At 36.4% G+C, this 24930-nt stretch overlaps 1 long non-coding RNA gene across 3 annotated transcripts; it reads right to left on the bottom strand.

Annotated features, from left to right (window-relative positions):
* Positions 1 to 5752: 5752 nt before the first annotated feature.
* LOC307174062 lies at positions 5753 to 23663 on the bottom strand. 3 transcript variants are annotated; one of them, XR_013823939.1, is made up of 4 exons: positions 23616 to 23663; positions 22819 to 22903; positions 12207 to 12448; positions 5753 to 5864 (listed from the first exon to the last, which is right to left on the bottom strand). It is a non-coding gene; the product is annotated as an uncharacterized lncRNA (long non-coding RNA). The 3 variants fall into 3 exon arrangements; XR_013823940.1 differs by lacking the exons at positions 5753 to 5864; positions 12207 to 12448 and adding an exon at positions 19535 to 19599; XR_013823941.1 differs by lacking the exons at positions 5753 to 5864; positions 12207 to 12448 and adding an exon at positions 19535 to 19599 and having other exon boundaries at positions 23288 to 23640.
* Positions 23664 to 24930: the final 1267 nt, after the last annotated feature.

Below are 24930 nucleotides of genomic sequence, written 5' to 3'. Positions count from 1 at the left end.
CCTGTTGAAACGCTGCATATCTCTGACAGATACCCTTGGAAGAAGCTGAAAAAGAGGAAAAGTGCAGATCCAAAGACAGACCACAGCACCAAATGCTCCGGCAAACCGCGAAAGATTCGTCGAGGCAAATTTAGGTTTGTCTGGCCAATGACACCTAGTGGTGTGGATAGGACACCATGCAAAATCAAACATTTTCAGTTACCAGTGACTTACCAGTGAAATACACAACCATTCAAAGCACATTAGAAATTGCATTGCATTGGCCTGGAAATTGGAAACTGGAACCACTTGTACAGAAAATGTACAAATAGTAATTTCTTCAGGTGTTAAACTCGTTACTCCACCTTTTAATATCAGTGTGTGAGCAATGGCACACAGGCAGTGAACCGCAGAAGAAAAGCTTAGAAATTAGATTGGAGTGAATCCTATTTTTATGAGGCTAGACTTGTATCTCAGCGCTGCTCTGAGAGGCGGACGGGGGATTTAAAAGCACACCGACTCTGTGCTGTCCAGCTGACATGTTAATCCATTTTAGCAGCGGCCCACGACAGGAGCCGGAGCAGCTACACGGAAACTGTCTCACGTCCCGACGACAACATGCTGAAACGCAATCAGACACCGAACTTTATTATTCAGTAAATCCCTTCCTATTATCTCCACCTTGCTGAATCACTTTCATAACAGACAGGGGGGACAAAGTTCTTAAAGGGATAGTTCACCCAAAAAATAAAATTCTGTCATCATTTATTCACCCTAAAGTTGTTCCAAACCTGTATGAATCTCTTTCTTCTGCTGAACACAAAAGAAGATATTTTAAAGAATGTTAGTAACCAAATTTCAATGCCTAGTGACTTCCATAGTTTTTTTTTTTTTTCTTTCTATTCTATGGAAGTCAATGGTTCAACACAACTGTTTGATTCCCCATATTCTTCAAAATATCTTCTGTTTTGTGTTCGGCAGAAGAAAGAGATACATACAGGTTTGGAACAACCTGAGGGTGAGTAAATGATGACAGAATTTTATTTTTTGGGTGAACTATCCCTTTAAGCTTTCTCTTGTTACAAAGAAATAATGTTTAGATGTCATATCAACTTCTAATCACGGGTTAATCTGAAACAAAAAGCAACAATAAAGTAAGTGAGCGTTAGGGATGCACCAATATTAAAATGTCTATAAGTCAATAACATGCCCTGATAACTGTTAAATGACCAATATTAAAATTCAAAATATATTTCAAATAAAATAATATAGAAATAAAATTAATGGTTTTATATGCTTCAAGATTGCTATATAGCAGAAACTTTACAATTAACAATAAAGCAAACACATTTATCAGTGTTATTAAATTATTAGTGTAATGATCATGCTACGTGATGGCAAAGGTAATCTAAATGTGAAAATAGATTGAAAACAGGGCACACAATTAAATATCCAGTATCAGCTGATATACACTATACTGTTCAAAGGTTTTGGGCTGATTTGTGTGTGTGCCCCCAAGGCTTATTTATTTAATAAAAAAATATTATTACAGTTTAAAATAACTGTTTTCTATTTGAAAATGTAATTTATGGCAAAACTAAATTTTCAGCATCATTACTCCAGTCATTCAGTGTCACATGATCCTTCAGAAATCATTCTAGATTTGTTGTTCAAGCAACTTCAATGTTGAAAACAGTTATGCTGCTTATTAATATTGTTTTGTTTGTGGAAACCACAATATTCTCAGGATTCTTTGATGAAAGTTCAAAAGAACAGCATCTTTTTGAAATATAAATCGTTTGCAACATTATCTTTACTGTCACTTTTGATCAATTTAATGCATCCTTCCTGAATAAAGGTATGAATTTCTTTACAAAAAAATTTTTTTCAAGGTTGAGTATGTCCAATATGCACTTTACTGATAAAAAAAATCTAATATCTTATATCCTATACTTATACATCATGCAACCCCAGAGAGAATTTACAAATGAAATACACAAAAATATGTACAGTATCATACCTGGATCTGTATTAACACTCCATATATTGGATATCTATTTTCCGTCTCATAACTCTGAGCTACTCTTAATAATAGATGTGCGTTGTAGTGTCTGTGAAAGCATGTGTCTTGGAAAAGTTTTGCAGGCTCGTATAGACAAGGTGCTTCGAGGATACCGTAAGACAGGACCGAAAACTCTTGAATAAAGTGCTTTGGGTCGTTCCAGCTCTTTGAACCACGTGAACTACAAACAGAATATCTATCGACGGCCAACAGAGCGGAGTGTTTTAACCTACAGCATAAATAATACATCTCCCCATATAGAATGACCTCTCATAACTTGTTTCCCACACAAGCCGTGGAACACCACAATGGGAAAAAAATATCAGAATATTAGCACAGCCGTGTGAAACCGGCGCAGTTAGGCGAACATCAGCTAAGTTTCACCTCTCTCTCTGCATCAGCATTGATCTCAGAGGGAAAAATTAACTCATCCTTAAAAAGACTCCCTAAGTAAATAGCAGCGAGAATGGCTCTCTCCGTCAAGTAGCAATCTCCGCAATGGAAGGCATTTCATGCTGCAAATCCCCCGCTTAAATTGGACTGGTGTGACAGCGTCAAATTTTCTCCCAGGGTGATATCAAAATGATTCAGATTTCTGCCAAGTGTTTGAAGCCTTTCACATTAATGCATACTTGAGTCTCGCTCTTTACAAACCCGGATTCGCCGAAAGTAAACACTGGCAGGAGCCCTGGGATCGCTATTCCAGAGGACAAGATTAAGGGCAAAGTAGGACAGGGGCGTTTCTAAATGAGAAGTTTAGCACAATCTTATTGTTATTAATGTCAGCGCTCAAACGCTTAAACAAAGCATCCGAGCTGATTCATCAGAGTAGGGAAATGTATGCGCCATTAAACAGAGGGGAATACGCCGCGACGATTTGGAATTCAAAGGGAGCCTCGGAGGTCGAGCCGGCGCAAATAAAAAGTTCCGGGAGCCGCTGAGACCGACTGGATGTTTTAGCATTCGATTTGCATAGCGAGTAGCCTGGCTGCTCTGATGAATAGGTAATACCACCCCTATGAGGCAAACAGGTTGCATTGTGGGACAGTAGCTGCGGGGTGTGTCATTCCAGTAGAGTGGATTTGCCTGACACTCCAATTTCATCGAAATCCTCCCAGTTTTGTCCCGGGGCTACAGGTGACAAAATTATACATTATGTATTCATTCATTTATTTATTTATTTGCGCTTTTTTTTATTTCTGTCCCCGAAACAAAAAGTTGTAAACATCCCTAACTCTGGCTGTCATGTATACACTAGGGGCCGCATTTCCAAGACGCAATAAAGCGTAGGTGAGCTGCAATAAAGTTGTAGCGTGCTGATATTGTTTGTCGTACCTAGTTGGAACTCTCACAGCAATATAAATCTCATTTCAGGCCTCACACACATCCAGAAGCTTCACAAAATACAAGAGCGTAGGTGACAAAAACACTGGCCAGCATTTGAAACACAGCTTTACTAGCGTTCGCATGTTGCTGTGGACGTGATACGTCTTGTCTACAACTACAGTCAAGATATTCTACACTACAAACTGCAAGAGAAAAGCAGTTATCTTTTAGAGTCGGTATGAAACAGAAGATGCGATAGTCTTTTTTTCCCCAATTGTGACGTATATCCGAGTGAAACGGCTTCTGGAACAAGAATAATTGTAGGGCGGGCTTGATTTTGTACGAGGGGAATTGATTGGATGGTTGTGGTTTGCTATTGGTGGATCTCATGTGAGTGACAGGTTGCCCCGCCCTCGTCATCAGAGAAGAGAAGCTGCAAGAGGGAGGGGGAAGTGATTTTGATTAAAGATTATGAAGCACATGAAATAAAAAACAATGCCTAGATAAATCACTTATAAGAAATACTGCAATATTCCATTTAAAACAAGAATTGTCATTTTTTATTTCATGGTGGATTTTAAAAATATAGGCCTCCCTATATAATTTCTTAATTATAACTGTATAATATATAATTTCTTTAATTTATCTGGCACAAAAAAAAGCAATGAAGATTTAAATTAGCATCAGAATGTAATTTCATAACTTAGTAAACAGAAAAATGTACTGTAAAAAAAAAAGTTGTTGCCTTTAAATTTGTAAGTACAATTAACTTGGATGTTTAAGTCATTTCAACTTAAATAACATTAAACTGACATAAAAAAAAAAACTTGAGTTGAAGTTACTTGAGTTATAACTTATTTTGATGAGTTAAAGCAATGTAAAAAACATAACTTATTGATCATATAATTTTTACTGAGTGCAAGTAATAAAAGTAGGCAAAACAATAAACTCCATGGGCCCTATTTTACCGATCTAAGCGCTTGGTCTAAAGCACAAGTTCACTTAGGACGTGTCCGAATGCACTTTTGCTAGTTTAATGACGGGAAAAATAGCTTATTACTGGCAAAGCTGCACTGAACCACCGTGACTAAATGCTAAATGACTAAAGGTACAGTAAATATCATGCTATGGCAACTTTTATTAGCTGCATTGTTACTTTAGTTAATAACTCCCCAACACTGGTCTTCTCAACCTAGAAATATGGACAGAATGCCTTCCATTGGTCAAGGTCAAAGAATATAATGCCCTCCTAATATAATGAAGGATGGAGAATCTAGATTAGATAATTAAAGCGGAAGCATTCTAATATCAGACATGCATGATTGGCTGGGGCCGCAGAGGTTAGAATGACGCAAATCTTCGAAGACAAGAAAGGTGACATTGTTCTCCATACTTAGCCTCACTGTGAGAGTGGGAGAAGATAAAAAGGTGCAGATTTTAAAATGAATGAAAGAAACTGAGATCACGGTCTACCTTTTCCGAGCGGCTGCCGAATGAGGTTAGGCGATGTGAAGTTTCTATTGTGGAAACGCAGCTTCATTTTCATGGGCCATCTGTTTGAAAGACCTGAAGATGTAATTATGCTGTCTTCGTTCAGACAGATCATGCACAATCAAGTGCAATTAGGTGGCCTTCTGCTCCAATTCCCTCGTGTTATGATGTGATGGTACCTCATATGGAGTTTTGCGGAACGTTATTTATGCAAGTAAATACTTTTGTAGTGCAACGGCTTACACACATGATAAACGCCTTGCAAATGAACTCCTTCCTAAACCATAAAGAAAAAATTGTAACACTTTACAATAAGGTTTCATTTGTTAACATAATGCATTAACTAACATTGAGCAATACATTTGTTACAGATCTTACAAATGTTCGTCGTTTGATCATGTAAGTTCACAGTGCATTAACTGTTAACAAATACAACTTTGATTTTCTTAGGCCATGTTAACTAATTTAGTCAAATAATGTTAACAAATTAAACCCTATCGAAAAATGTTACAGAAAAAACTAATTATTAAAATATTTTCTGTAAATAATTCTATTATTTTTAAGTTTTTTTGTTCCATAAAATATGATATATATATACACTCACACACTATACACTATATTTTCTGTAAAATATTTTATTAATATATAGGCCTATATATATATATAATATTTTATATATTTTTACAAACCATGATTTTTTACTAATACTTAAATGTTACAGAACCATTTACAATTAATATATATATATATATATATATATAAATACATTATAATTATTAATTATATAATATTGCCATACACCTACTAAGCTAGTGAGCCAGAAAAACACAACACATATACAGATATATCAACACATTGCAAAGAGATGAATCAGAAGAAGAGGTTTACCTGGGCACCGTCAGTGGACTGCTGAAGACTGGAAGAAGGGCTTGACCGATGAATCAAAATGTGAAAATCTTCGGTTCGTCATGCAGTGCTCGAGGAGGTGAAGGGACGGAGGAGGAACCTGTCAAACATGGAGGTGGAAGCGTGATGGACTGGGGCTCTTTTGCTGTACACAGAGTCTGAGAATGAGTGAGTAGCACCCTAAGCCAAAAGCATGACCAAAGCATTTTGCAGAGCCATGCAATGCCCTCTGGTATACGCCTCGCTGGTCAGGGGTTCATCCTACAGCAAGATAATGACCCGAAACATTCCAACACGCTGTGAAGAAACAACCAGGTTGGAGCGTCCAGCACAGGCTACAGATTTAAACTCCATTGGGCTGGTTTGAGATGAACTAGACAGAAGAGTGCAAGCAAAGAAACCAAAGAAACAAAGTGCAAATGTGAGAACTTCTGCAACAATGTTGGGAAAAACTTTTCAAAGAATATTTGATTTCTATTGTAGAATGTCACAAGTGGTTCTGAAAAAGATGCAACTTTGAGTAAAAATACAGAATTTTAACTCAAATGTAGAATTAAAAACTATATATATATATATATATATACAGTATATGCATATTTTTACTAAATGTAAAAAAAAAATTACAGTAAAATAATTACAAATTTGCATATTGTTTTACATAGTAATTTTTTACTAAATTATGTTAATTTTTTTAGTAATTTGTTCTGTTCTATTGTTACTTTATATGTATATATAATTAAAATATTAATATTATAATTAATATATTATATATTAATATATTAATAATAATATATTATTGCACACAGACACAGTGTGTGTGTGTGTGTGTGTGTGTGTGTGTGTGTGTGTGTGTGTGTGTGTGTGTGTGTGTGTGTAAAAGCAATAATTGCTTATTACATATATGATTTACTTATTACATATATCTTTCTAATAAAAATAATCCATTCGCATATAGTTTTTACTAGTTCTGTGTGTGTGTGTGTGTGTGTGTGTGTGTGTGTGTGTGTGTGTGTGTGTGTGTGTGTGTGTGTGTGTGTGTGTGTGTGTGTGTGTGTGCAAAAACAATAATTGCTTTATGATTTACTTATTACATATATGTTATCTTTCTAATAAAAATAACCCATTTGCAAATAGTTTTTACTATTTCTGTGTGTGTGTGTGTGTGTGTGTGTGTGTGTGTGTGTGTGTGTGTGTGTGTGTGTGTGTGTGTGTGTGGTTCCATTAGACATTAATTTGATTCATTAATATTAACATTTAAACACAATTGACCCATAATGTGCTCGTCCTGTCAGTAATGTCATTAGGAGTATAACAACCTCGTCTGATGTCAGACATTGTTTGCCTCAGCTTTCATTTTGCAATCTAGCGAGCTTTTTCATCATCCTACACCTCTAAATAAACCACAACAGTGCTGAAGACGACATTTTGGGTTTTGCAGGAGTGGTGTGTGTGTGTTTGTGTGTGTGTGTGGGGGGGGAAAAGGCACAATCTCAGCTTTTTTCCCAGACTGTTTTGGAAGAAATAGGGCAGTTTTATGAACACACGGCAGACTCATCTTTCCGGACAAGAAAACTTCTCCTTTCTGCTCCTTTGCTCCTGAAAGGTGCCTCGGGTCTCCTGAGAGAGCGTCTTCCAAGACAACAGCTGTGTCTTCCTGATTCTTAATTTAGTTCATTTATGCTCGGCCTGCATTCATCTGCGACGGACCAACGAGGTTACCTTGCGTAGATCTTCATTTCCAATTCAATAATGCTCTTCAGCTGTGTTAATTAAACAGTTAATATTGAATCTAGCAGAAATTAAACCAGAGTCCACAAGAACCCTTTGGCTCTAATGCGGCCGTCCCCTTGAGAGATTAGTGGCATTATAATGAGGTGGAAAAACAATTATTTCAGGTGCTTTTCATATACCAGCTTGATATCGTCAGGCGCGTTATTGAGTTTTATTTCGTCTGGCTGTTGTTGTTATTGTGCTCGTCATGTCGGTAATGTCATTAAGAGTATAACAACCTCGTCTGATGTCAGGGATTGTTTGCTTCAGCTTTCATTTTGCAATCTAGCGAGCTTTTTCATCTCATTCATTTCAATTAAAGAAGTGAGAGGACTTAATTGTGCTAGCTTAAAGATGGACTACGAGAATCACATTGATGAACAGAAGATGTTTGAGGAGAGATGGAAGGCCTCCAGCTTCTGACAGCGGTTAAAGAGATGTGAGATTGACAGATGCAACCCCAAAACATTGCCTCTGGAGGGATCGCTTTTCTCAGAACTGTAATTGAAATTAGCTTTCACGGTTTAGGAAAAAGTCAATGAATTCATTAAGGCGATCAAACGGCTCTGTGATTTAAAAAAACAAACAAGAAATGACCCCTGTAAAGTTCAAGTTGAACTAGATGCTTAAATAGATAGTAGTTTCTGATGTTTTACACACTAAACAAACCAGCAAAAAATAAAAAAGCAAATAGCAATATAAAATATAAAATATTATATATAGTATATATGTAGTATATGAAAATATAACTATGATATTTTTAAATAAATATTATAGTTATTGTTATTTTATATTATATTTTATATTAAATAAAATGTTACATTAAATTTAGATAAAAAATATCAAAACTATATATATATATATTTATTAGGGCTGTCAAAAGATTAATCGCGATTAATCGCATCCAAAATAAAAGTTTGTTTTTAATAATATATGTGTGTGTACGGTGTATAATTAAATTTGTATATATAAATACACACACATGCATGTATATATTTAAGAAAAATGTGTTATTTATATATAAAAAAATATATTTATATATAATATAAACTATATAAATATATATACAGTATATGTATGCAAATATTTCTTAAATATATACATGCATGTGTGTGTATTTATATATACAAAATAATTATACACAGTACACATATATTATGTAAACACAAACTTTTATTTTGGATGTGATTAATCGCGATTAATCTTTTGACAGCCCTAATATATATATATATATATATTGATATGAGAAAAATTCTTGACATACATTCTTGACATCTTGTTTCCCAGTTAGTTATGGACAACAAGATGAAAACTTTTCCTCTACAAAAAAAAAAAAAAAATACAAATTCACAACCTGAATTATTGAAATCCCATGAAATAGAGTTTTAATTTTGATGATTTTATTTGAAATCAAATTCAGGCCTCATTATTCAGAACCATCTTGACTCATAAGATTTTAATACAGAAATGAAACATTTACCAGCAATCACAGAGGCGGGTTTAAAGCCTGGCCGCTCTGTCCAGTTCAGGCCGCAGGTTTTTTAATTTGATTTTTCAATGAAACATTTATTAACTTTTTACATCTGAGGCCTATTAGGCTTAATTAAATATGACAGCCTATAAAGATTCCACAATGAAGTTTGGAACCGTAGTGGCCGAAAACTGCGACACTGACATCATTCATTTCACTGGCTCTTACGGTATTCATGGGCCCGGACCGCAGCGCCTGGCAGTCTGTACAGTAACTCAATAGAGGGAACAGCAGATGCCTGTGGAAATACCAACCGGCCAGTGCAAACGCTCGCATATTCCAACCATCATATGGCCTCACCGCCAGCCAACGGCGTGATTCGGTGGAACCGGAAAGACCGAACGTGAGAGACATCTCAGCCATTTTTAATTTCCATTTTATTTCACCCACTGACATATCTCCCGAATTAACTAATTCACTTTGCGGAGGTAACAGCAGTGCCGACTAATCAAATCGGACAATGATATTGCATAATGTCGTAATCTTCCATCTCCCCCACTGCTGTTCAGGGCAGTTAATGGCTTGTATCAGTCATGAATTCTGCTTGTTTAATGAGGAGCAGCGATGAAAAAGGGAAAAAGGCCAATTGGACGGTTTGTTACCCTCTTCCACCAATCAAGACGGGGTAAAGTGATGCCCATTATGATGTCATTGGGTCAAATAAGACACTCAGACAATCTGTTCAAGCATCAATCTAGAGAAGCAAACACCAGAACGGAGGGATTCAGATGAGACTCGTCTTTCTCTCAAACCTGGCTTGTTTTGAATTCAGCCCACATGAGTAAAATGTTAAAAGCTGTCAGCCCTGAAAAGCATGACACAATCACAGGACGAAAGAGAAAAACAGGCTGACATTTGAAACATGTTCTCAGAGATGCTGGATGGTGTTATGCAAGAAGTTAAGAACGATTATATCCGCCGAGTGCATTACTAAACAACTAAATGCTATTAAACAACCGCTGTGGTAAAAATCACAACTACTTCATACATCGAGGGCGTCTGATCTGACAAACTTCCACGTCCAGAAACCCTTAAAAATCTATTATATTTGAATTTACAAAAAAAAACATCATTTCATAAAGCATATCAATATGATATCAGATCAAGTAAGTGCATTTTCTACAATGCGCTGCAACAGCTCGAGGCTGTCTACACTAGACCAAAGCGACCATTGCAAATCCTTTTGTTCTTCGTGTCAGAAGTAGCGTAAGCACTTTAAGTACATCAGAAATAGAACGTAGCATCAGTTTACTGCCTAATTTTTTACTTTTATCCAGTGTAGACGGCATGACTGATCATAATTGCTTTTGTCGCGTCGTGCCACTCACGTCCTGTGTAGACGCGGTATTAGAGTATGATTCTCTTAGTAAACAACACTAATTGACAGATAAAGACAACTAGTCTTACATCTCATGTAACCTGCACTAAAGTAACCGTTACTATGGGAAACATTTAAATTTATGCATTTAGCAGATGCTTTTACATGAAAGCTTGTTTCCGCCACTGGATAAAAAATAAAAAAAGTAATTATGACTTTTATAAAAAAAAAATGTTTTTGCATGATATAAAACTCACAACTGTGAGATATATAGTCAGAATTGCATGATAAGAATTGCATGACAATTGTGAGTTATAAAGTCAGAATGGTGTGATATAAACTCGCAATTGCATGTTATAAAGTCAGAATTGTGAGATATAAACTCGCAATTGTAAGAAAAGGTCAGAATTGTGAGCTGACTTTTTTCACTTAGAATTAGACTTTATAAATCTCAATTGCAAAATTATATCTCACAATTCTGAAAAAAGTAGAAAAGTAAAATAAAAAGTCCTAATTGTGAGATAAAAAGTTGCAATTATCTTTTAAATGTTTTTATTCAGTGGTGGAAACAAGCTTCCAAGCTTTTATCTTTCCAAAGGAGGAACAAAAGCAATTTTTCAAAGAGCCAACAATATTCATAATATACAATGGAAGGTTTACTGTCTGTCTGTAGTGTGTGTGTGTGTGTGTGTGTGTGTGTGTGTGTGTGTGTGTGTGTGTGTGTGTGTGTGTGTGTGTGTGTGTGTGTGTGTGTGTGTGTGTGTGTGTGTGTGTGTGTGTGTTGTGTGTGTGTGTGTGTGTGTGTGTGTGTTACTAAACAACTAGATTATGAAACAAGCTAGAGAAGTAGATTAATTCAGCATACAAATGCATGCTAAGCCAAGCCTTAAAAAAAGCAGAAAAAGTTAAGAAAACAATGAATGCATGGACAAAAATATGTTAATAATGATTCTATCAAAAAAAATAAAAATCTCTGCTTTTGATGTCAACACCTAAACAGACATGTAAATGCCGGTAAATAGCTGCGAGTAAAAACTGACAAAAATCTAGAGATATTTAGAGATATTTTTTTGCTTAACATTTTATTATCTTCTCCTGATAACAGAACACCCACAATGACTGCAAATGGTTCCAACTAACGCATGTTTGGCTGCTGCCAGAAAAATATCTACAAGTCTCTAAAGGTTCATTAAGACAAGCCCAGAGGATTCCTAGTGCAGGTGTAAGAGAGATGATATTTAAAGATTATTTTTAGACTGCATTATCTACAACAGTATCCTTAAGCAGTGCTGAAATAACATAGATCTGCCTTGATAATGTCGGACAAAAAGAAAATATTACAGAATTACAGGGGGGAATGAATTTTTTGCTTTTCAACCACAGAAGGCAGATAAAGAGGCAAAAGTTCCTTAGTGCACTTTTTACAGCTTAAGAAGCACAGCAAGTTTTAAGAAAGATTACTTTTTTTTTATGTGCATTAAGAAAGTAAACACTTCGATTTTCCCCTGACTTCAAACAGAGGAATTGGATATTCTTGTACTTACCAGTATTTACCAATGACAGACTGTAAGGGAGCAGATTAACCCCTTATGATTTACTAGTCTAAAACGATTCCTTAAAGATATAAAAACAAACCAAGTGACATTGAGAAATGCATGCGCAGCCTTTCAGACCAACAGCCTCAGGTCTGTTGTATATCCTGGCTTTCCATTGATTTGTTTCAGTAATTGACTGTCTTGAGAGTCCTCTAACCTGGAACTCACACCATAATCAGTTTGTTCGTGGATAATTACTAACACCTGCCCTCGAGCCCTTTGACTCACCTCGCCAGCTTCTTATGCGGGTTGCGTTGAGTCTTCGCAGGCCTCCGTGGATTCCTCTTCATCCAGAGGCGTCTCTGCGCAGCTTAAGTGGCTCCGTGTTTGTGCTGATATCATATCTGACTCATATGATGCAGGTGGTTGTCACAGCTATTAGATTTGGCTCTGCCAACATGGCTGATCTCTCATGAGCGCTTGGTGAGACAAGTTCAACAGACCTTCTGTTTGAGTTCAGCACAGGGAGCCTAGAAAAAATAGAAATCACAGGGTTCAATTTATGATTACAGGTATCTGTAACCTTGATCTCAGGTTCCCTCCAACTTTATTTATATGGTGCGTTATAGGATTGTTTTACAGGGATAAACATGAAAATAATGATTCAATGACGCAAACAGAGTTCAATAAATAAATTAGTGTCATTGTTCAGCTGAAGTCGGTTTAGTGTTGATTCAGTTTCGTTCAATAACGGTGTAAAGATCATTAGATATGAAATGAGCTAAATCAGCAAATTAAATGAGTTCAAATGAGTCAACCTGGTTGAAACTGGTAGAATACCTTGGATATGCTGGTTGGAAACAGTTTGAGATGGTTAATCATGTTTCAAAACCTTGTACTTTCTAAATACACATTTTTGGTGAAATATTATATATTCCTTGGCATAAAATCCTTAACAAAAACATTGAAACATTAAGTCCATTCCTGACGTTTTTGCTTATTCATAATCCTGTTTCCTTTAGTAATACATTCATTAAAGAACTAAAGTGGGTTCATGATTACTTTAAGTTGATGTCCCCCGGTTTTTCCGGCTGGGTTATGATTTTATCTGCATGCAAAGTCTTACAATAACAGGACAATATCTTGTCTAAAGCTTCAGTGCATTTCTGTATATCTGGTCCACAAGCAAACACACTCCAGCACACTGAAACTCTTTAGCTGTGTCAGGCTTTGGATTACACGAATGATGAAACTGCTTTGCTGAGTAAAGCGAATTTCTCTATTTGCTATTCATGTTGGCAGAGCAAATGCTTTGTACTAGGACATGGCCTTGACCTCCAATGCTCTTGGATCATATATACAGTATATATGTAAGGAATAATTGACGACGGGCCGTTGAATTATTCCAAAATAATGCATACCCCAGGTGGTAATGCGGACACACCGTGAATCGAACCTCGGGTGTGAATTATATATAAGATTATATAATAATTCAACGGACCAGAATCAATTATTCTGCTTATACTTCTGTTAGCACACCTCAAGACATTGTTCAGATGTTGTATTTCAAGACACTAGTCCTTAAAACGCTCTTGTGTGTAGGACTAATTTCTTACGCGCTTATTCCAAAACATATTTTTTGAGCTTATAACGGAAGCTTGAGCCACTGATAGCAGTCTAATACAGTTATTAATGAGAAAGAGAGAGAGATTAGGCATGTGTGAATTACCTGAGTCTGAGCGTCTCTCAACAGTGTTCGACAGCAGCGTCTCTACGAATAGCAAAACTGTAAGCTTTCCGTATACTAAAATGTAATTTTTTGGCAAAAAATATGGAAATAAATATTGTTTACTATATTTATTTGTTTGGTCAGTGTCATAGTGGGTTTTGGTTATTTTGCTGTAGGCTGTGAGGACCTTTGAAATAACTGAAAACATTTGGAAAAGTGATATGAAACTGTAATGCGGTCAAAACTTGCCTAGAACTACTTTAGCCGTGCATTTCCCTGAAAATAATTACATACCGTAGAACATTTGTCAACCAATCAAGATTCAAGCATTCAACAGTCCCGTAGTAGATACACTCACCTAAAGGATTATTAGGAACACCTGTTCAATTTCTCATTAATGCAATTATCTAATCAACCAATCACATGGCAGTTGCTTCAATGCATTTGGGGGTGTGGTCCTGGTCAAGACAATCTCCTGAACTCCAAACTGAATGTCAGAATGGGAAAGAAAGGTGATTTAAGCAATTTTGAGCGTGGCATGGTTGTTGGTGCCAGACGGGCCGGTCTGAGTATTTCACAATCTGCTCAGTTACTGGGATTTTCATGCACAACCATTTCTAGGGTTTACAAAGAATGGTGTGAAAAGGGAAAAACATCTAGTATGCGGCAGTCCTGTGGGCGAAAATGCCTTGTTGATGCTAGAGGTCAGAGGAGAATGGGCCGACTGATTCAAGCTGATAGAAGAGCAACTTTGACTGAAATAACCACTCGTTACAACCGAGGTATGCAGCAAAGCATTTGTGAAGCCACAACACGCACAACCTTGAGGCGGATGGGCTACAACAGTAGAAGACCCCACCGGGTACCACTCATCTCCTTTAGTGGTGGGAGAAAAAATCGATCCATCGATGCATCGCGATTCTCTCTCCAACGATTCTGGATCGATTCTGAGAATTTCAGAATCGATTCTGAGCTTAGTTTATAACCAGATGTGCGATGACGCAGAGTTTGCTTTAGAAACACCCGTCTTCTGCTTGCTAACAATTCCCCACACACGTACCTTCAGTAAAATAATATTTAATAAAGTTCCGTAAGGTTGAAACGAATTATAAGGACATTCACAGGCTTCATTGTACAGGATGCGCTGTGAGAGACGCGCATGTTTGATGTTACACTTGAAGTGTGCTGTCTCGCGCGTCGATATTCTCCTTAAAAATGCTCTACGAAGTCATCGTTTATGTGGTTTGGAATGCAGTGGACTTATATATTTAATATATGAACCTCGCTAACAGAAGGCTGCTTTCAGTTTCAAATGCTGATGCGCGCTTTGTGTTGACTGCTCGCGCATGCGGCTGTGCGACTCCGTGTAAGTGGTTTAATATACTTGTGCAAAATGAACGTAAACACAGCAAGTTATGTCTTAAGGGATTAAACGGTGAGGACAAACCACATTACTACTTGTATTTAAAAAGAGATCCGAGCGTGAATGCAGCTAAATAGATATCTAAGATATCTCAGTCTAATAAGATGTCAAAGTAAAAAACAAAAGTATGATGAAAATAAATCACTCACAGTTCTTGAATGGAAAATGTTCAGATAATCTTAAATACTGAAAGCACTCTTCTGTTTCTTTGTCATTTGTTTCTATGCTTCTCTTTATTATTTGCTATTTATATGGTTTGAAGTTATATTAGTTTAAAATTCTTAAAATAAAACTGTTTTAATGTTTTATTTATTTTATTTGTAATTATAAAAAAAATAGACTACTTAATTACTTATGTAAACTAATGAATTAATGGGGGGGGGGGGGGTAGATAAAGAATCGTTCTGGAATCGGATCGTGACTCCCAGAATCGGAATCGGATCGGATCGTGAGGTGACTGAAGATTCCCACCTCTAACTACAAATAGGAAAAAGTGATCACCAAATCACCAAAATTGGACAGTTGAAGACTGGAAAAATGTTGCCTGGCCTGATGAGTCTCGATTTCTGTTGAGACATTCAGATGGTAGAGTCAGAATTTGGCGTAAACAGAATGAGAACATGGATCCATCATGCCTTGTTACCAGTGTGCAGGCTGGTGGTGGTGGTGTAATGGTGTGGGGGATGTTTTCTTGGCACACTTTATGCCCCTTAGTGCCAATTGGGCATTGTTTAAATGCCACGGCCTACCTGAGCATTGTTTCTGACCATGTCCATCCCTTTATGACCACCATGTACCCATCCTCTGATGGCTACTTCCAGCAGGATAATGCACCATGTCACAAAGCTCGAATCATTTCAAATTGGTTTCTTGAACATGACAATGAGTTCACTGTACTAAAATGGCCCCCACAGTCACCAGATCTCAACCCAATAGAGCATCTTTGGGATGTGGTGGAACGGGAGCTTTGTGCCCTGGATGTGCATCCCACAAATCTCCATCAACTGCAAGATGCTATCCTATCAATATGGGCCAACATTTCTAAAGAATGCTTTCAGCACCTTGTTGAATCAATGCCACGTAGAATTAAGCAGTTCTGAAGGCGAAAGGGGGTCAAACACAGTATTAGTATGGTGTTCCTAATAATCCTTTAGGTGAGTGTATATACAGTATATATATACTCTTGTCACTCCCTTTATTTTCCTCAGCGGCTCTTTCTTTCTCCGTTATTTCTGCCGATGTGCCACTGCTCTTCTTTTCTTTGTTGTTTCTGGCCTAGAATTTCGCCTGAATCAAGTTGAATCTCTCCCTCACTGACCTCTGAATAACCCTAAAATTAAGATCTTGAGAGCAATTCAGTGTGTCTGCTATTGTAGACCAGGCCTTGCCCTTGTCAACACTGCCCTTCTTGTACCTGTATGGTTCTGTGAGCAGGATTTCAGAAGTAAGGGAGAACCGGGGCTAAAGTAACGGGGGCCGAAAGTAACAAAGTGATTTTCTCAGAGCCCTGACTATATTGGCATTTCAAGCTATGACAGCACGTTCAGTACGCAACCCTTGACGGAGCTACCAAATATCACGTGATTTCGTCATCGTTTCCCACGGTTAGGTCTGGAAAGCAGTTTCCGAGTACGATAAGTAAATTACTGAAGCGGTACTTATTTTCTAATTACAAGTTGTGTCTTTCGTTTCATGTGTCACAGTAATGATCAATCAAAGTGCTGTGACACACTGGAGTTTGCCAGTATGAAAGTAAATAGGGTTTAAATGTCAGGAGTTCCTGTCGGGACGAAAGTAACACTTGTTACTTTTGTCCCGCTATAGTGAAAACAAGTGTTTCTTTTGTCCCGCTGCAAATGTGGTGACTTTCTGTGTGTTGCAGCATTTATTAAAACATGTTAATGTCATATTATACCAACAGAATATGGCAAGAGTGAGGATCAGAAAGACAGATGGAGGTCTGATTCAGCCAGATGTTTATGAGAGGGCATTTAAAGCTTAAGTCACATTTAAATCCACTGATTTCTGTCACCATTTTTTTCCCCTCAATCTGTTTCCATTTACCCTAGTCACATTTAGGTTTTAGCCATTTAGGTTATATCTTATAGCTTTTCCACCTCCACCTATGAATTTGCAGGGTTTCCATCCAGATGTTTTTATGCACATTTTAAATGTATGCATAAAAACAGCTGGATGGAAACATGACAATTGTTACATTATGTTGAGAATTTATATTATGCTAATTTAATTTTCATATTTTTTCATGTTGAAAAAAAAAAAACATTTTATAAAATAGATTGACATTGCCAATAATAATATTCTAAACAATTCAAGTTTGTACTGTTGGGTTACTTTTGAAACACTGATGAAACTGAAATTTTAAAAGAAAATGTAAATTCTTTTTTTTTTTTGCAAAGATAAAGGCCAAAATATGTTTGCAAGGTCAGGTTTAGTTACCTATGATCACGCGCGTGAACTCGACAATCGACTACTTTGGACTTCAACCGAAAACAGGATGTAAATACAGGTATTTGCGCTGGCTTAAATAACATCATTTTTATACATTTCTTTCACATCTACTGCAGTCAGATTCACTCGTGTTCACTCTGAAGGAATCACTCACATGACCTGTGCACTTGTAATGACACATCAAGGATGTTAAGAGGCTAAAAGCAGGTTTAAAACTTGCCCCATTGAAGTCAACAGGGTGCAAATTTTAAAAAGAGGATAACACGGTGTAGGCAACACCGATTTTTGTCGTTGTTCTCTGTACTGACAGCACTCCAAATTTACAAAAAAATGAGCTCAATGTTAAAATTGACCGGAGTTCTCCTTTAAAAGGGGTGGTATAATGCCCTTTTCACAAGATGTAAAATAAGTCTCTGATGTCCCGCACAGGGGGTGGAGCTTCAACAGTTTGCACTCACACAGACATGCACTGAAAATTTAAGAAAAAACTTTTAGCCTTTTATGTTCAAACCGGATTCAGACAATGATGGAGAGACTCAAGAAGAAGTGACAACATGTAGAAGCAACAGGACATTTCTGAATGGTTAGTTGGTGAATTTATGCAGCTTATGTGTAGTTATCTTCTAGTCATTGATTAGCATATTCTGTCTTGATAATCTATAAATCGTGTTCAGGGGGTGGGGTTTATGTAAATTCTAGGGTTGGTGATGTCACTAACCCAGGAGGAATGTCGTGTAGTCTCTACCAGCCGTTTGTTGCAGTCCTTAAAAAGCGATTTCTTTAAAAGCAAATATCTCCCTTTGCTTTGAACTTTGAGCGTTGTAACTTTGCAGATGTTGTTTATGCTCAAACAGCAACATTACACACTAACTAAAGTTGGAAAAGTGAAATCATAATCAACCACCCCTTTAAGGTGATGATACACAGGGCAGCTTTTTGAGCAATGTTGCCGTCAACGGGCAACCAGATGAGACACAGGGCCCACGACTGATCGATATATATACTACGGGGCTGTTGAATGCTTTATATACAGTATATAGGGTTTCAAATTAACACCCGCCAACCTGCCAAATGTGGGCATAAATCAACTGTAGCGGGTAACGCTGTCAAATCACTAGCCAATTTAGTGTGTTATTATGTTTACTCACTTTGCTGGGGAAGTTCGTGTAAGCCAAATCTGCGCAGATTTAGCCCAAATAGGCTACTCAACTCTGGAGTCATCATGATATATTAAATACAGCGTGTTGCGCAGAATCTGCGCACTGCGTGGACATGTACGTCACAAATAACGGCACAACGCATTTGGTTAAGAGAAAATATTTTGTTATGTTCTTTGTACTGTCTGTCCACCTAAAATACATTTTTGGTGAAAAGGATGAGGATGAAAGAGGAAGGGAGGAGATGACAGGATTTTGTTTGAATAAGAAATAAATGTATAAAATCCAAATTTTATAATATAAAGTGTTGTAAAGTTTCAACTTTGACATACTGAACATGACTTATGTTTTAAGTGAGCAGTGCTTGGTGCATTAAAAACTGATGCATTAAAGCAATCGCCAGGACTTTCTCTATTCTTATCTCAAATGCATGTTCCAATTGCCTCGCTATTATTTTCCCCGTGTTCACCTTCTACTTTCTTGCTTCCTAGCAACCTCGTTATAGTCCTGTCAGCTGTCAGCAATGTGTTTCATGCTGAGGTCAAAGCGGCACGTGAGAGGTCCTCGAACCCTGACATGAGTCATGTAAAGGGGCCTGAAGAGTTCCAGGGGTTTTCTTTACTCATCATTCCATGTTTCCCTGTTTTTATCAGCATTTGATGAAATGGCGGCCCTGGGCAGTACATAAATTATGATTTATATTTTAATCAAAGTAAAGCCTGGTGAATTTATGTGGAGGGAGTGCGTGACATATGGGTAGCCACTGGCAGAAGGCCATGTTTGTGGGTAAAACCACAGCCGTTTCTTCTTTTGTTTGGTCATGTGTTCACTTTCACTCTCTCCATCTGCTGATCCTGTGTGACTGTGGGATGCAGGGCCTAAAACACACTTCTGCAAGGACACCTGAGCAAAGGAGTACAGATGCTGTACCAGATTTTTATACAAAACATAACATTACCTGTGCAAAACCTACAGCAATGATACAGGTATAAAAGTGTCTTCAGTGGTTGCTCATTCTCAATGGCTCAGATACAGAATTTTCAACTGTTTTATCATCTGACAGATGAAATCTTACGGTGTAAAATCTGATTGCTTTAAAAACGAATAGCATGACTTGATATGCAAAGTCAGCTAAAAGTAAGTCTGTGAATATGTGGTGCTTTCAAAACACTGACCTGTTTGATTCAGTGTCCCGACACATCAACTTCTGGCTCGTCCAGTGGCGTGATGTATCGATGAAAGAGCAGATGGGGAATCTGTTTGGAAACAATCATTATTGCGTTTTGCAATTCAATGGCAGAAAAATGACATACTTAACAGGATCTAATCTAATATTAGGTTTCTTCAAATGATCAGTAAACAATATCTTTAATCATGTAAACAATATTCTTACTATTCTTTCTTATTCTTAAGATAATGACTATCATCGTAGCGTAAATCAGTTTAGTCTGTAACACATGTATAACAGATGTTGCATGAAGTAATTTCATTTAACAATAGCTATATATCATCTATCTATCTATCTATCTATCTATCTATCTATCTATCTATCTATCTATCTATCTCTTTGTCTGTCTATAAATCTCTCTGTCTGTCTATATAATATCTATCTATCTATCTATCTATCTATCTATCTATGTCTATCTAGCTATCTAGCTGTCTGTCTATCTATCATCTATCTGTCTATCTATCTATTTTAATGTACTTTTTATTATTTATTATTTCTTTTGTTATTTACAGTTATCTTCATAATATTTTTTTTTGTTCATTTTTTATTTTGATTCTCTTGGAATTATGTGAGCTGATTAGTCATGTACCATAAATGTGTATTAAAAATAAAATAGGTCTGATTACATGTTGTCTTTAAACCCCCTAAGAAAATCATATCATTACTGAAAAACAGTTACGTTTTCACCTATCAAACATGTTTATGTATTCATGCTAGTTATTGCATTAATATTTCAACAGGCTTGATGTGAGAAATGGCAATATTTCTTGGACATTAATTCAGAAATCTACAGTAATCATTAACTAAATCCTCTCAGGGGTGTTACATTTTGGTTATCTCAATTAACTATTCAATTATTGATAAGTTAAAGTGGTTTAGCTGCCAGAAGGAATTCAGTCTGGTCTTGATCAATAAGTAGGAACACACTGCCACCTGCCGGCAGGATCTATGATGACATGTATCTAACAGGTGAGTAAATGTTGACAAATTTCAAGATACGGTTCTTCGAATAGAGCTAGGCCAGCTATAGCTATTTTACTATCATTATGATAGAGATATTTGAACAAAGTAATAAATCTCATGTTGCATTTTTAGTCCTAGAAGCGAAACTTTGGCTGGAATCTTATGTTTGGAATTTCTAGAATAGTGGTTTTCCCACATTTTCTGCATAAAATACACAGCTGACCCACTACATTTGCCAAAAAGTTCAGTATACAACCAAAGCAAACTATGATGGCATTCGCAACCTGATAAATGCTCCCTTCGCAGGCCGTAAAAATTAAACAACATAGTGAGATCATGTGACAACAATGTGGGAAACCACCATCTGAAATGAAGGCTTAGATTTCAGACTTTTCTAAAAGTAGTCACAAATATGCAGTAGAAACTGTGCAATATGCAGTACACTAAAGTTACACAGTGAAAGCCTTTGTTTGAAATCGTTCAACTTGCATAGTTGTGCTAATTAGGATCAAGGGAATTGCAATGATAATCAAAAGGCTCATAAAGCTTTTGTTTTGGTCTAAATCAATTCACTTGCTAAGAAGACCTGGGGATCCAGATCCAAGACATGCCATGTGTTCTGTTTAATAGGAGAAATTGATCTTTATGGGCCATGTCATACAAATAAGGCCTCTGGGCTGCACTACCTAGCACACGTTCAATTCTGTTTATTCTGCTTTTACAGCTTGATACTAATTTGGTTTAGAGATACAATTTCAGTTAATGCACTATTGCAAAAAATAATGCATGATTGGGTAATCAATAGCCAGACTGTGATTTCTCATCTCTTTCTTATTGCTTGTTCTCAAAACTGTATCATGTGGACCAGATTTATGAAAAAACCACAATAATCTGACATAATGTATGCATGTATATGTATGTGTATGTGTGTATATATATATATATATATACACACATATATATATATATATATATATATATATATATATATATGAAGAGTTCAGATGCAAAAGCCTCTAAGTGCCATCTGAAATTTTCTTCTAGAATGATCATTTTTATAAAGCTTGTATATTTAAGTTAAGTAATTTCACTTAAATGACAATTAATAGGTAATTTACATTGCCATTTAAGTGAAATTATTGAACTTAAATATACAAGCTTGATAAAAATGATCATTATAGAACATAGAAGAAAATTTCAGATGGCTCTTAGAGGCTTTTGCATCTGAACTCTTCATATATATACTGTGTGTATATATATATATATATATATATATATATATATATATATATATATATATATATATATATATATATATACATATATATATGTATGTATGTATGTATGTATGTATATATATAGAGAGAGAGATTTTTTTTAAAGAAATCTCTTCTGTTCTTAAGGCTGCATTTATTTGATTAAAAATACTGTAAAACAGTAATATTGTGAAATATTATTACAATTTAAAATACATGTTTTCTATCTTAATATATATTAAAATTATTCCTGTGATCAAAGCTGAATTTTCAGCATCATTACTCCAGTCTTCAGTGTCACATGATCCTTCAGAAATCATTCTAATATGATGATTTGATGCTCAAGAAACATTTATGATTATCGGTGTTGAAAACAGCTTCATATATTACATTCAATAAATGCAGCTGTTGTGAAAATAAACTTCAACTTAAAACATTTTAATTCTAACTTAATTATGTACACTACAGCAAGAAAATAAACAGGATGTAAATAAAGATAGTTAATGAGGTGTTGACAGTTTCCATGTGGACATCAAGGTCATTTTGATTTTAAAATAGTTTGAAAATGTTGATATCAAATCCATTTGTGTGATTTTACCAAACAGGATTGGTGACATAAACCAACTAATGGCACAAAACAACACAGAATTAATCTAATCCATAGCTAATACTTACTAATGTTGGTGCTGTTTATTTCCCACAAAAATAATGTCACTTCCTGGAAGATGATGTCATCAAGTAGGCTAACTGGTTTTCTTAGCTGAAAGGATTTTACAAAAAGATACGAGTTAAAGATACAAACATTCCTAAAAATAAAATTTAAAAAAACATGTAAATAGATAAAACTTTCAGTAGAGAAAGGAAAAATAAAAGACACAACTGGAATATGTCTTAATAAATAACCAATATGTTTCATCTGAGAAATGCAGCACCCAGAAACAATCTGCCAAAACAGTTGAAAATCTATATACATTTATTCTTTAAAGTGTTTCAGTTCACGTTATAATTAAAATAAAATCTGGACCTATCATCACACCAAAGAAACTTTTGCTTTTGGATCTAACTTAGCATAAATTACACACATAAATTCCAGAGGGAATCTTATCATTATTATTATTAGGGGTGGAGAAATCAATTCACATACCAATCGTGATTCTATCTTCTGCCGATTCGCATCAATTAACAATTTTTTTTTTAAAATCGATATTCTAAAGTGTTACATTTGTTAAATTTCACTGTACTGTTTAAAGTTATTGACACGTTATTAATCACAATAAGCCGTGAAAATGCGGTGTTTACGCCGGACAGTTGAAGCGTGCGCACAGATTAGATGCCGCCTCTCAGATACACACGGTTCCACATGAAGTTCTCTTTCACAGTTTATTGCTCTTGAATAGTCAAATACACACACAATTATGTCAAAATGCACATTGTGCGGAGTTTTCATGTAAACACAGTCTATTATGACCTACGCGAAAGTAAACCGTTAGGAGAAGATCGGATGTGTAACAGTATATTAGGTCCGTGCATTTGTTCTTAAAGGGACAGCAGCCTCATAAACTGTTGCCATCCGTTTCGTTTCATTAAGGATAGTTCACCCAAAAATTAAAATTCTGTCATTATTACTCACCCTCATTTAGTTCCAAACCCGTAAGACCTTCGTTCATCTTCGGAACTCAAATTAAGATTTTTTTTATGAAATCCGAGAGCTCTATTCATGACCTCAAGAATCGAATCGTGAGATACCAAAAGATTCCCACATAAATAATTATTATTATTAATTTCTTTTTAACTCAACTATTAGTATATCGTAAAACCTTCCGTTTTGGCCTACAAATTGTCATCACGACTTGAAGGTCCAGTTCATCCAAACCATAGACAGTAAAAGAAATGGACACAGCGACCCCATTGGATTCAACGGAGAAAAGTGAAGCCAATTAGAAGCACTCACTTCCTGATGGCTGAGCGTACTGCGCAGACTCAAACTGAGCTTGACGACGTAGATGTGACGTGAGCAACCCGTCTGTCTTCTAGTAGCTGTGCCAAGCGAAATCTGAATCATTCCCTTCCGAAACTTGCAGAGACGGAGAGTGTGAGTAGGAGGTGTCCATGAGCAGGAGCAGGAGCAACTTTTGCTAAGTATTCTGATGAATTATTTTGTCATTTTGCCTCCACGTCCCCCCGATTGCCCATGAGCTTCTCCTCCTGTCCATACGGTAACCTCTCGACAGATAGTCGCGTGGTTATGACGCAATCGTTAGCCTATTTTTACAAAAACGGCTTCTACGGGGCCATAACGTAAGATACAAGGTAATGGAGTCTTTTATACATTTTCGTGTTTCTTTAGAAATAAATAATGGACAAATGTAGTCTTTAAACGCCTCAGATGTAAAGTTATTCGCTGTCAAAGTGATGCCAAAATGAATGGGAGTCAACAGAATGCTAACAGCAGGTGGGGGTTCGCTAATCAATGGTGGCGCCCGGGGAAGCTTCAATGTTTTACGAAACGCTGCCCCCCTGATCCAAACAGCTGTGGGGGCCATATAGATTTCCATAGTATTTTACCCCCTACTATGGAAGTCAATGGTTCAACACAACAGTTTGCTTACCCATATTCTTCAAAATATGGTATGTTCAGCAGAAGAAAGAAATTCATACAGGTTTGGAACAACTCAATATCATCCATATCTATGATGACAGACTTTTCATTAAGGGTGTACTATCCCTTTAAGTATATATCTAAAAAAAAACAATGTGTTTTTGGATGGTGACCGCGCGAGGTCGCTG

Source organism: Squalius cephalus, assembly GCF_949319135.1.
Source record: "Squalius cephalus genome assembly, chromosome: 16".
In the NCBI taxonomy this organism is placed as follows: Eukaryota; Metazoa; Chordata; class Actinopteri; order Cypriniformes; family Leuciscidae; genus Squalius; species Squalius cephalus.
The sequence above is the reverse complement of the archived record's forward strand: the minus strand, read 5'-3'. Positions and strand labels throughout refer to the sequence as shown.